Here is a 13,721-nt window from a genome sequence, read left to right as displayed (position 1 = left end):
TTTCTGGTTTTGCCAAGGTTGAGAAAGGATGTGGTTGTGCTCTATCAATGTGTCATGAGGCAAACAGCAAGGAGCCATTTCTTGAGTTTTAAGATTTTCCCAAAGAATAAAACTGTCCCAGGCAAATTCAGACAAGAAATTCTTTAGTCTAAGAGGGGCTTTTCCATCACAGCAGTGAGGCAAAAAAATGCCAGCCTTAGTAAGATGGGCCTCATTCCTTAGTAGAACAATTTTTTAATGAAGCTGCCTTTTCTATCAGAAGACTGTGCTAAGTGACTGAGGAGACCTAGACCCATCCTTTCTAACAAGTCTTCTAAGGTATTTCTAAGAAATATCACAGTGGTCTAGACATTCAGATACTTCCAGAAGGGTGAACTAGTAAAACATTACACAGACATTTTTTTCAGAGCAGACCATACATAATAAGTTTTCCATCTTTGGATAAAATTCTAGCTGACTGAGCAGTATACATGCATGTGCATGCCCATGAACTCACACTATTTTCAGTATCAAGACCATCTTCAAGCAATTTCTCACTCTTATAACGCATTTATCTTATGTAAAACAGATGCATGTCTTTGGGGTAGGCTTTTGTCTTTTAGTCTTAGATTGTGAATACCCCTTTTAATTAAAACGGGAAATACAAATTTCCTCATTTATTTCCAAGCCTGAAGCCCACTAGCACAAGCAGCCATCTGCAGATTCAGCTGGAACCCTTTCAGCATCCCACAATAAGTCTGCTCGTTAAATTAAGGATCTTTGGACAGTGCAGCTCCACTGAGCTGTGCCCTTGTACACCAGCTGGAGCAAAGCTGAACTAGTAGTGCTGCATCCATGCTGAGTCCTGAAACTCCCGTCTCCAACTGGAGTTAAACAGTTACATTATTACTATTTAAAAGCTGCGTAGCTGATGATAATGCCACCCTTGTTGGCAACGCCTTTTAAAGTCTCTGCTCTGTGCTGTGCCTAGTGATGAAGAAAACTAAATGAGGAAAGCAGCAAACATTGCAAATGGAGATTATCAAACTACACAAGAGGCAAACCGGGGGAGGACACCTACTTATCCTTAATGCAAAATAATTCAGTCCTAACTTTCTCATTAAAATATATATATTTTAAAAGTCTTTCCTTTTCTTCACGTGCCCAAACGAAGGCGGAAGCAGACATTTCCTTTCCCGATGATGGAAGTGATACCAACTCTTATGTCAGTATTAAGTGAACTTCCTCCATCCATTTCTGTCGAGTTACTGTCATGTGACTCAAATGCGATTATTAAAAGCGGGCTGTTCGGTTCCAACAAACTAAAGGCTTGCAAGTTTATAGGTACAATTTCTTCAGGCCCCTCCTACGGGTGATCAGATAGGGTGTCTATTGAATGGACTCAAAGAAACACAGTTTCACACCTGTCAGGACTAGATTAATATCCCTGCTAATTGCACTTTAAGAACGGCCAATTAGTTCTAGTTATAGAAGCTTTCATGGGTGAGGGGGAGAAGCAGCCTGTTACCACCATCAGGACTCATTGTTCCCCTGAATAGATTTGTGTCCCAAACTGCGCGTGCCTCAGCGGTTTGACTGGAAGCCCTGCTGCACACCGCTGCAATGACGCCTTTATCCCAGCCCCAAACCCGCTTTAATGATGATAGAGACAGCAGAGGTGACCATAAACATAAAAGGAAAATAAACTAGTGCTTTGCTGAAATTACAAATCCAGAAATTATTTTCAAGACAGAAGCGGTTTGCTGAAATTTCTTAATAATCCAGACTTATTTTTTTGTCTAAGATAAAATCTTGTTTTTACTCTAAAGCGACAGTACTTTGTAATAAAACACTTGCTCCAGCAAGGAAAAGAATATCCAGTAATGTGCCTGAATTTGCAAAAGGCTGATAAGTGAAGTTGTGGCCTTGAAGTGGCAGCCTGAAGAGTGACACTGCAGCGCCAACACCACCAGTGGGACACTTGAAAACAAATCAGGGACCAAGGGTTAGTCCAGCCATTGGAACGTGACAGGAAGGCTAGTTAATAAACACCAGCTAACCCCCTCAATTACAGCAATAAATTGTTCAATTGGTTAAATGTCCACAGGTTCTGCCCCAAACACCTCTGTGAACTGTTTAATTAGCAAACTCTTGCATCACTGGACAATCAGATCCTGGTGAGAATGGGGGACGCTTGGCTCCTGGGGAGTGAAGGGCGCTAGTGCCCCACACAGCTCGACCCTGCAGGGCTTGTCTTTAAACCACGCAACCTGCTATGTTTTAACAGCTCTGGAGATTATTTGTTCAGTGACACCTATTTTTTAAAACAAAATTAATACTGTGAGGGCAAAATACAGCTTGGTTGCCATTCTTTCCACATCAGTTTTCTGCATTTCGATAAGAAGCCCGTACAAATTACAGCTTCTCACCTGCCGCAAGATTAGATAGCCATGCACGCGAGACGGGTTACGCAGCACACGAGATACCGAGTACCTGGAAACTGCATGTGGTACAAAGCAGACCTGCAGATTAAAAGTCAGCAAGCCTATTTCTTGAAAAGGTTTAACACACTGAATTTGGAATTATCTCACCAAGAGTTAAGAACATTTGAAACATTGCAAAATGATTTATCATGAAGATTATGTAAGATAATATAAGATTGCTGGCTAAGAAGAGTATTTAGAGAATATTCATGAGGCATATGACACAAAAGCATTAGAAAATCCTGATACAAACCCAAGTTTTTGGTAAAAGCTGTTTCACAAAAACAAACAAACAAACAAACAAAAAGACCCAAAAAACCCAAACCAAAACACCCCCCAAAAAAACCCCAATCATTTTTTCTCCTGAATAAATCAGTAAGTTTAAGTTGATCACTGAGGATCAATTCATAGTTAAAAGACTCATGTAAGTTGCCTTCACTGGACTTCTAATCACTGTGATAAACCACTAATAGTACATATTCTGTTACTAACTAAAAACCACACACTGATGCAGTGGAAAAAAATGTGTGGCTTTTAAATTTGTTTGTATTAATAAGATCCATTTACCAGGAATTTCATGTCTGAAAAACGACTAGCCAAAGGAGATAAGTACTATTTGTTATGTTTAGACAATGAGGAGAAATTGCATTTCCCTGATGAAGTTTTCTTAATGAACAAAACCCAAGGTAAATTTATCACAGTTGGGAGTAAAAATAGGTACAGTGTTTGCCTGCGGAAAGCTGTAAGTGATTGCTCCCTGTCTCTCTAGCAAAAGTATTTCTTTGGAAACTGCCTTTAGGCAGAAATGTTCATTTAGAACAAATTTTTTAATAACATTGAAGAAATCTACTATTTTGCACTTCTGCCTGAGAGGTTGAGCCTGGATCCTCAAAGGATATCCAAAGAACAGACACGCAATTCTGTTTATTGGGGAAGGATGTGGTCAGACTATGCCCTGTCCTCTGCTTTGCAAAAATACACAAGTCATTGAACTAAACTCAGGATGCTCCTGGCTGAACTTGGTGGCTCCAGGGATTTGTCTCGTGGTTACTGTGTTCTCCCACTGAGCCACCCGGAGAGCCTCAGCACGTAACTCAAGCTCGAAGATTCTCCTCCACGTACGTGGGTCCACATCCACGCTGGGAAACCTGTAGGTTCAGCGTTGTTACTGCCTCAGGTTTAAGGACATAAATGGTCTTACTTGATTTAACGTGCACATCTTGCACAGCTAAGCAGAGAAAACTCTTGAAATTCGGGTTCACAGGAAGATTTCTGTTGGCTTTACTAGTCACTGGGTCGATCTCGTACAGAGCGATTTGAATGCAAATTTTAATCTTTCTGGTGCCAGACCCCGCAGAGAAAAAATACTTCAGAGAGACTCTTTACTGCTAACAAATGACGTCAGCTACCTCACGTTTGTGCGTAGTGCTTAATGTTAAAGAAAAGAAATAGTTCTGTTAAATTGATGTGTATTACAAGCTGTTCTGTTAAAAGTTGTGTACTGACTGTTGCTGAATACAGGGGTTTAATGTCTGTGCCGCTGGAGTGGACAATGAAGAACTACTCTGGGTTTTGTTTTCTTCTTTTTCTCTTTTCTTTTTTTTTTTTTTTTTTTTTTTTTTCCCCCGTTTAATTTTGTAGTACTAAGCGAATTAACATCTCTGAAGTCTCGGGGTCTCAGGACAGGCTTTCAGGCGACACCGATTAGCACAGCCTCGCTGAATTAAACAGACTGAAACAATTCAGGCCATTGACAATCCACGGGGGCAGGGTGGGGAGAAACTGCAAATTAGGAAAAGAATAGAGGACACAATACCAGCACTGATGTCCTGGCACACAGCTTTTATTCTGGAGATAGTTTACAAGCAGTTCGTAACCTTTGGACTCCAGACAGTCTGTAGAACCAACAAGAGGAGGTTCAAGATTCGGTCTGAACTTTCCATCGAGCCCCAGCAGTGTCAATATTTGGAGGATGCACAGGAACTCATAAAGTCTCCATAAAATGGATGTTAGTGAAACAAAACAAAATACCCCCGAAACTTGTATTCATAAAGTCCTTTTAGACTTTGTCACTTTAAGCCAAGAAGGTATTAAGGAGATAACAATTTATAACCTTGCTGTGCTTAAAAAGAGGAGTTTCCCTGCAAAAAAATCTAATGCATTTTTGTTTAACAAATCTGGAGTTCAAAAGCTGCTTCTCATTCCAGGTTCCTAACTCTGATTTGCTTCAAAAGTTTTGATTTATAAGTTTAAACTTTTTGCAGTTAATAGAATAACTCCTAGAAATGGTGCAAGTGTGATTTTTCTGCCAAAGAAAAAAGTGACTGGAGAATTCACAAATCAAAATCACTTATGTTCCAGGCCTGTCAATATTTCATTGATCCGTTTAAAATATGTTAATCTTTCTTTCATTCTGTACTATAAATCAATTAAGTTATCATATCAAACCCTACTCTGTCAGGAGAAAATTATTTAAACAAAATAACAAATTAAGGTTTTGTTCTTTGATAGTAATTTTAAAAGACTAAATAAAAAAAAAATACAGGCATGTAATTTTTTTGTGAATGAAAGATGCTTAAAATAATCATTATGTATGTCAGAGACTTTCGTGTGATGCTAACTAGGAAGTGACATTTACTATTAACTTAGTTGACAGAGCTTTTGTGCAAACACAGTCAAATTAAGTATACTGTTAATAAATAACACAAAACTAGAAGAAAAAGAGTTGTCTTTTAAGTCTCTCATCATTTTGTTTCTTGTCACATGTTTAATGGTCTACATCACAGGGAACTCAATTAATTAAATGTACTTACAGCAGTGCAAGGGTAACCTAAATGAAGAGGGAACTGAATGCCCAACAATATTTTAACAAAGAATTTTTATCTGGTCAAAAAATACCTTAAATGCATCAAATTGTAAACTTCTGTTCCTGAACAGAGGCTTCTATTGTAGGCAATAAACGCTATACAGTTAAAAATCTATCATTTTATACAAAACTAGCTTGTTTTTAGATGTGGATCACTTCATTCATCAAGGGAGGAAAAGTCAGTCTGAAAAAATAAGCCAAATTTCTGATGTAATTAATGTATCCCCTACTAGTCAGGATCAAAAAAATGAAATACCAACTTACTCTGCCCATAACCGTGAAAAAGTGAAACACACTGGGTTTGCTCTAGATATGCTTTTAAAGCCTTCAATGCTGAGTTCTGGATTTCTACCTGTAGGAACAAATAAACTGCTTATTCTTTAAAAAACCCCTCATTTTCATATTTCAAATGCATAGAGGGGAATTTGTATTTTACATTAAAAAAAAACCAAAGAAAAACCCCAAACAAACCCACACTATTACAACTCATCCAGAACAAGCATTTTTTAAACAGTTGAGATTTAAGATACTAACTCAACCCATTTTATAAGGCAAGACGATTAATCAAGATGATCATACAATGCTATCATTGCAGGAACTGTGCTTGGGTGAGAGGTCTCTCACATACACAAAATGTAGTTTTATGCCTCTATGAAATTCCAGAAAACAAGATTGTTACCCCATATGCCTAATAACAAGCAATTTCCATGAAGTTTTCAAAGCCCCCAGCATACAGGTCCACAGTTTTGACTCACCTTATCTATTAAGTTTTGCCTTGTACAGAGAGCTCAAAGTTTCAGCACTATCTTGCCCCTTCATTCTCCATACAGAGTATCTCCACACTGCAACCTCCTGTGTAAAGCATGATCTTGCCTATTTCTCTCCCCTTTCTCAAAGCCTTAGCACAAAGTTACGCCAGCTATCCTGAGAAGCTTTACACTGCATCAAGCACCTGTTCCAACCACAGTCAGTTAAAAAATCAAAATAACAGCTGAGTTGAGGTCAGCCACCCTACACACTTCAGAACATACTCAGAGACCCTACTACCCTCATCCCTCCTGTCTTGATTTGAGAACAGCAGCTCTAGTAACGTGATGCCTTTCTTCCCTTCCCTGTTTGAGCAGGCAGTGAAAGCCCTCCAGCTGTCTTCTACTCCTAAGAATAAAGCTTTAGTCTCCAACCTGAAGTAGGTTGTCTGCAGAAATAACAGCAGAGCCAGTTAACCATTAGCTAGCACCCATACAGATCATATTACACTCCGTGTGAGTACTTGCTGAGGTATCCTTACATGAAGTTAGTTGAAGACAAGCACTTGGGTCGATCAGTCTTCTCTGAGCATCACTACACAGTAACACCAACACAGAATATCATGATGAACACTGAGCCAGCTCCAGGCACAAATTCAATGTTTGTAGAAAAGATGGTTGTCGAATACCACACTTAAACCACTCAAATTTTTATTCCCAATACCAAAAACTGCTTAGGAGGTATTCACATAAATAAAAACTCATACTAGATGTTTGCAGATTTAACAGACATCCCTAAAAGTGATCCATGCAAATGTTCCCCTACATTCATCCATAACCTGCTCAACTCCACAGGCTGAAAACAGCAGCTGTCTTCTTAAAAAATAATGTAAAGTTACCACACTTCTTAAAATTTTTTTTTTCTAGAGTCTCACAAGTTAATTATTCTGGTCAGAAAACTACTTAGTGCTGCCATTATTTTGTATCAACCTAAATCTTGACAAAAACTTCAGCTGCAACAATACTGTATCATGTCACGTGAATCATTTTGTCAAGCCCAAAGGACAGGATTTATTATTATGCACTTTTATTACAAAACCTTCTAGCAGGCACAAGCAAGAGCACTGTGCCAGGCATCACGATAACGTGCAGAAAGAAACCTCACCAGCTCAAAGAGTTTGAAAGAAGGGAAGTAGCATTACCTCCACAGGACAGAGTGTGTGTTGGGGCTTAGAAAGATTAAGCCCCTTCTCCTGCAACTTCAGACTTAGCATGGCAGCTATTAACATTATAGAACTTTTTATGCATGCCAGGGCTCACCAGGACTGAAGCACAAAGGAATGTCAGTCTCCAGTAATTTAGCCTGAAACAGACATAGGAACAGAACGCACATCTCTCCTGTCTCCTACCCACTATTTTAACAGCCCCAGCTTTACCCCCTTTTTACACCTATACACCTCTTTTCTTGTGACAGTTGGTGCTACCCTGTTCCTGGTTTATATTAATTCAAGATCCAAATCTAGTGCGTAGCTTTTCAATCTTCGTAGCACAAATAAGATTAATTTTTAATTTTAAGGCCCTGATTCAGCAAAACATTCAACTACATGCTTAATTCTATCCCTATTCAGTAAAGTACTTAAGTATTTGCTTAATTCTCATTTACTCTGCTGAGACTTGAACATGTGCTTTAAGATAAGCCTCTTCTTAAGTACTTTGCTGAACTAGGGCCTAAACTGTGACCTAGGAGCCAGGAGGAAAAGAAAAAAATAGATCAATAATGTCCAGTGTTATATCCTCAAAATATTAGGTTAGCTGACTGCAAAAGACGAAGAAAAAATAAAAATCACTTTGATTCAAGTAGTACATACAGCTAGTATAGCTGTTGCATTGAAAGAAACGTTATAAAATCTTACTAAAATACATATCTTCAAAAATTCCTTCTTGTTGCCCATTTAGATCTACAAATATGCCTTATAGCAATGTGTTGAACCTATCACTCGGTCTCAGTTCCATAACTGGAACCTTGAAGTTTTTCAAGCCAGATACCTGACAATTAGGAAAGAAAAGAAAATTTAGAGCAGAATCCAATTTAATAAGTACAGTGGCATAGAATTCAGTTTTGCGTTACCTTAAGAGAAAATTAATGGAGAAATTGGGAAGATGCCAGGGAAGGACTCCATAATAAAAGCAACAATAAGGAAAAAAGATCGACTCTGGTACTCCACTAAAATAACTGCCAGAGTTTAGTCACCATCAACAGAAACCACGTTTACTACACTTACACTGTGTAATACATTTTCTTGCTAAAAGGTCTCATCATGGGTGGAGCCTTGGGCCAGTGTGGAGATAATACAAGATTGGGATCAAAGAAGCCCTTGGCAGGTAGGGGAAAATGTAACTAAACATCTAAGTTTAGGCTTAGATACCAGAGAAGGCAAAATATTATTACAATTTTATTAAAAAAAAAAAAGTGGAAAAATATATTGGCTAGTGGCTTATTTCTATCTGTCTGTCCTATCCTTATCACCATGAATCATTCCATAAAGCATCTTCCTCCAGTTGTAAGATCCTAAATTAACCACACATACCCTTTTTATTGCAGGCTCACCGTTCAAATTAAAGGTACCTTGTCTGTTTCAAGGATATTGGTATCAATTCAACAGACATGGCCAGAAAGTACGGGGAAGGTGTAAGTCAGGAAGAGCATCTGCAGATGGAACTTACATCCTATTTCTTCCTACAATCTATCATTTCCTGGCAAAAAGTCTGGTGAAGCCCAAGTACTTAGATCGGATACAGGTTTCTAAACTGCAGAAAGATGATTTCACTAGGTTTGTGCCCACGCAAATGGAACTCAATGCTCCAGATGAGTTCCACCCTTGGAGAAACTGACCCACTGACGTTTTGCCAGGAGAAGAGTCCCTCTCACAAATAAAGACCAAACACATGCCACTGACAGGTCTTCTGTTGGCAAGTCTTTCATGTCAGCTGCTGCTTCTGCTCTTCCTTCACGAACTGCATTTCCTCTGCATTTGGAATCCCTGTTTTCATCTACCTTTTGATTTCTAGCTAACAGGAATGCTGTTTAATCTTTACAATTCCTAACTTACACATATGCTTAGCTTCACGTACTGTGAATGGTTCCACTGAAGCCTGAATTATGGCGCATAAAGCTGAAACATATGCCTAAGCGCCTGCAGGATTGGAGCCTGAAAAATGGAGTATTTACTAGCTATTACCCTTTTGATGGATCCATCCCACTATAACGATGGATAAAAGTGTTTATTAAAATTTTTGAAGATGAGAGGTACTCCATAAGTACATGTGTGGGGTAGGGGAAGTGGAAAGACCTAAAGACACAGGTTGCACTGGCTGCCCTGATGTTTGCCATAGAAACCACACATCATTATTAGCAGCTGCAGGATTAAGAAGCTTACGTGTTTGAGGTAGTTGCTCATATTTTGGATAAACACAGCCAGATAGTGCAGTTTCTTGGCTTCCACCTCAGTTCAGTCTGCAAAAGGAAGATGCCCCACATGGACACACCACTCCTTGGAAGGCTCTGCTGCAGCAACATCCACGCTCAGCATCAAAATGCACAGTCGCCCCTGTCACCATGGCCTCTCTCTCCTACCTGTGGCCAATGGCTGAGACAGAGCATGGCGAAGGGATGAGAAATGTCTAATCTGTATTCCCCTTTGTCAGGAGGGCAGGGAAGGTCCCCCGGCGCTCCCCTTCGATCACATGCAGGACCAGGTAACTGCTGTCCCCTCCTGAGCTGCTGGGGCTGTGGAGGTATAAAATATTTCCTAACAAAAAGAAACTGGATCGCTTGCCTTGGGGACCCATAATGTTTATTCTGATGACAATGGAAGACTGCTTTGATCCCCACAGCAGCCACATATCTCTGATTGCAAGCAGCAAGCCCACGTCAACACACTTACAATGCATGTGCCAGCCTCCTTCCTCCTGCCACGCTGGATGTCAGGCTAATCAGTTTGATCTGACAGATTTTAATTAAATTAATTAAGATCTTTCTGAATGGACTTGATTAGTGTTCCACAGAGGAGTCCCTCATGAAAAGGAACACTGTCAGGAAAAGCACTAATGTTTTCTCCTCTCATAATGAGAAGTTTCTCGGGTTGTTATTGGATTTTTTACACCATTAATAAAAGCACTTTATGAACACATAGCATATGATGGGTTTTGACACCCTGTTGTATTAAATAACAATAGTCTTCTACACACAAAGAGAAGATTTTCATGTCCTCCTTCAACCAATTTTGTTACTGCCAAATCCACCATTTCAAATAAGATGACCTTATCTGATTTAAACAGAAATATGCAAAATTGAGACACAAAACAATCCTGATCACTTCCAATCAATCTTCACAGAGCAGCTTCTTGTACAAATATTGGGAACTCAGCATGTGCAGAAAGGAGATGTTGCTAACACTATGAGAGGCCACCTTGTTCCCTGCATTGGCTTGTGCAAGAACCAAGACCATTTTTGTTCCACCAGACTTGACTAAGATTGTATTGGCATCATTTTCAAAGGGTTCTGCATGGACAAATCCCCCTTTTATCCGTACAGACGCAACAGCATGACCAAGGTAGAAGGCATCACCTTGCTCTCCGCACCACATCTGTGATCTGCTTGCCTGGGATCTGCAAAAGCATTGGGTCTGGAAAGCCCCTGGTACTGGTAACAAGTGGCCACAATCACAATGTCCACAAGAGGCGTCCCACCAGCCAAGACAGGCACAGCCAAGTAGCAGGTCCTGCAGCTAGTAATGACCTCTGCTGTATCACAGGCAGTCAAAAGGCCTTGTGCTGCAGAAGCCTATTAAAAAGTGACATGGAATCCCAAGTTCACGAATAGAAAAGCTCATTGTACTCTACTTATAGTAAAGACATCCTTGACTAGATGATAACCATTAAAATGCAGTTAATTCCTACCACTAGTTTAAATTGAATGTACTTTGAAAAATAAACTCACCTCTAAACATTTTTTTAATTTTCCCTTGTATAGCAGGCAGAAAGTGGACTTCTCTACCCACTTTTTTTTATCTCGCATTTCTCCCCACTTTCTATGGTTAGTTTAATAGCAAGTGAAGCTTCTCAATAATTGCAAAGGATTTTGAATTCAACCTGAGAGGAAGTAGCAATGATCTTGTTGTGACTGAAAGAAGCTCAGATACTGAAAAAACACTACTTCATCCACCAACACTTCCTTTTTCCCTGAAGCCAGAGTGGTCATTCCATTTTCTGGAAGGGTCAAATGATGGTGAGTCCTATGAATTTTTTTTCTGAGAAAGGCTGAACAGGGGAAGGGGACTCTGAGGTGGAAAGATAATGTATTTGGAATGGAAGTCAAAATAAAGGAGAGCTAAAAACAACACTGTGAAAAGGACAGAAAAAGGAGGAAAAAGATTGAAAGCATAAGATACAGAGAGATTAAGACACAAGGTACTCTGAGAGACAGACTGAATGAGATAAAACAAGAGATAAGGCTGATATCTTCCAAAGAAAGACAAGATCTTGAAAAAGAGAAAATAGTGTTAACAGGAAATTGTCTAATAGAACAAGAAAGAGGGAAGAAGAAAAAGAAAAGACCATTTTAATTTTTAATCCATGACCCCTCTTTGTTTTTTGTTTTTGGTTTTTTTTTTTTCATTTTTTTCAACATGTCTGATACTCTATACATATTACAAGAAAATCTTGTGTTCTGATAAGTCAGCCCCCATTTACTACAGTGTTCCAACAAACAAATGCTATTCCAGCTTATCTGCTGGTTAGTCTGAATCCAGCAGACCCAAATGCATTTTCTGGTGTTATTTTGGTTAGTCTCATGGCTTTCTGAAGTTCAAACTAATTTATTCTGAGCGTGAGCCAATAAGCAAAGTCTTCTCATTGTACTGAGATTAGATTCACATGTCAGTGTACAAACTCTATTCTCAAAAACATACCTGGTTGCAGCATCTGTTGCTGTTTTATTCTCATGACCACACTCAGACAAGAAATAGAAATTGGCTAGAGTGTAATTCTGTCAAGCAATTTCAACAGAAACATCTATTTTGAGACATTTCTGGCTATTTTATAAAAGCTTCAAGGAAAAAAGGCAGATAAACAAAGAGGCATAGATTTGCCTTTGCCAGAAACAGAAAATAAAGGGTTTTCTTTAATAAATTATATAAAGAAAGATAGGCTGCAATAAAAAAGACACAACCAGAAGGAAAAAGAATTCAGTGCGACTGACCTTCAAGTTCCCTCTGCTCTTTCATTAACTGTCCACTGAGGTGATCCCTGGCCAAATACGGCAATTGAAAGCCTGTCATAGAATTACAAGATGAATTAGGGACTGCTGCCACAAATTTACAGCTACCAAGGCCTCTGCTGATTACTTTTTCCCAGACTTGAAACTAATTTCACTGGAAACACTCCTAACGTGGCCCCAAGATCAGCATCACGACAAATGAGGAACGGGAGTAACACTTTTCCCTTCCAATTATCGGGTGGTTTTTTTCTTCACTGTGGTTTGTACGCAAATAGACATAATTTAAGCCAGTGTGACATGAAAGTGCCAGCTCTAACATGGATTGTTTGCTTCCCGAAAAACTTCCCAGAGAAACCCGAGTTTTCAATTCCCTTGCGGAAAGGTGACTCCTGTATTTTTTTCTTTACCTTCTGACTTGCAGAGCTTATTAAATACCTGCAGTCATCAGCCTGAACAATTACTGACTCACCGCACTATCTATTGGAAAGCTAATGCAGTTGAAACTGTACAGATAGCTCACTACAGGTGAGTAACTTCACATGCATGGGTAGTGTCACTGCACTTGGTGGCATAACTCATGTGCATAGGTATTTGCAAAACCAGGGCCTCAGATTGTAAAAGCACTGAAGCAGAAACCAGATCTTATCTGCCTGTAAAGCACCTGGCAGTGCACCTATCTCTGCCACTACATAAATTAATTATCATTAGCATCTGAATTTTGTCAGCTCCAGCATTCTCCTCCAACCTCAAACACTGAATTTCTTGCCAGAGAAGTGTTGGTGCACAGTAGATGATAATAATATGTACATGAATACTTAACTATTCTGGCATTGAATGTAGCGCTATTTCAAAAATTTCAATACAAGATGAACACGTGTAAGGCATCTGAAAAGCTTTTAATGTCCGAGGCCTGGGTGGGGTAAGGAAAATCTTTAAAAGTAAAAAATACACTGAATTGAAATCTTGAAATGTTTTGACCTTTAAATGGAACCTTCCTCCCCTCCTGAGGTTTAAGATAAGTTCAGCAAACAAAATTTCACCCTAGGCTTGACACATAATCTGCTAAATTACTGAAGAAATAAACAAACACTTTTTCCTTTTAAAAAATTCAACATAATTTCAAAAGTCATCAATTTTTTTAACTGCTCGTGAGAGTTTCTGCATATAAGCTTACCTACAATGTAAAGTCTTCAGATTTTAACAGGAAATACATACTTAGAAAGAGAGAAACAGTTGTGAAATAGCACCTTGAAGATAAGGAACTCTGAGCAAGATGACTTTTGGTCATCTGAAGAAAAGAATAGTCATCTTCCTTAATCATTTCAGACTGATTGCTTCAGTTTGGTAATCTCACATTTCAATAGGTTTTT

General features: G+C 39.1%; 1 protein-coding gene across 4 annotated transcripts in view; it reads right to left on the bottom strand.

Moving 5' to 3' along the window:
- Positions 1-13,721, bottom strand: part of PRDM1 (PR/SET domain 1) — a 111,204-nt gene that overhangs the window by 49,137 nt on the left and 48,346 nt on the right. For 2 of the 4 annotated variants that reach the window (XM_017739638.1, XM_017739642.1), the window contains one exon: positions 12,334-12,405. The exons of the other annotated variants lie outside the window; for them this stretch is intronic. The gene's annotated coding sequence lies outside the window, so the exon portion shown is untranslated. The remainder of the gene's footprint in view (positions 1-12,333; positions 12,406-13,721) is intronic. 4 annotated transcript variants of the gene reach the window in all.

This window comes from Corvus brachyrhynchos, unplaced genomic scaffold, assembly GCF_000691975.1.
Source record: "Corvus brachyrhynchos isolate BGI_N302 unplaced genomic scaffold, ASM69197v1 scaffold14, whole genome shotgun sequence".
NCBI lineage: Eukaryota > Metazoa > Chordata > Aves > Passeriformes > Corvidae > Corvus > Corvus brachyrhynchos.
This window is presented reverse-complemented; position numbering and strand designations above follow the sequence as displayed.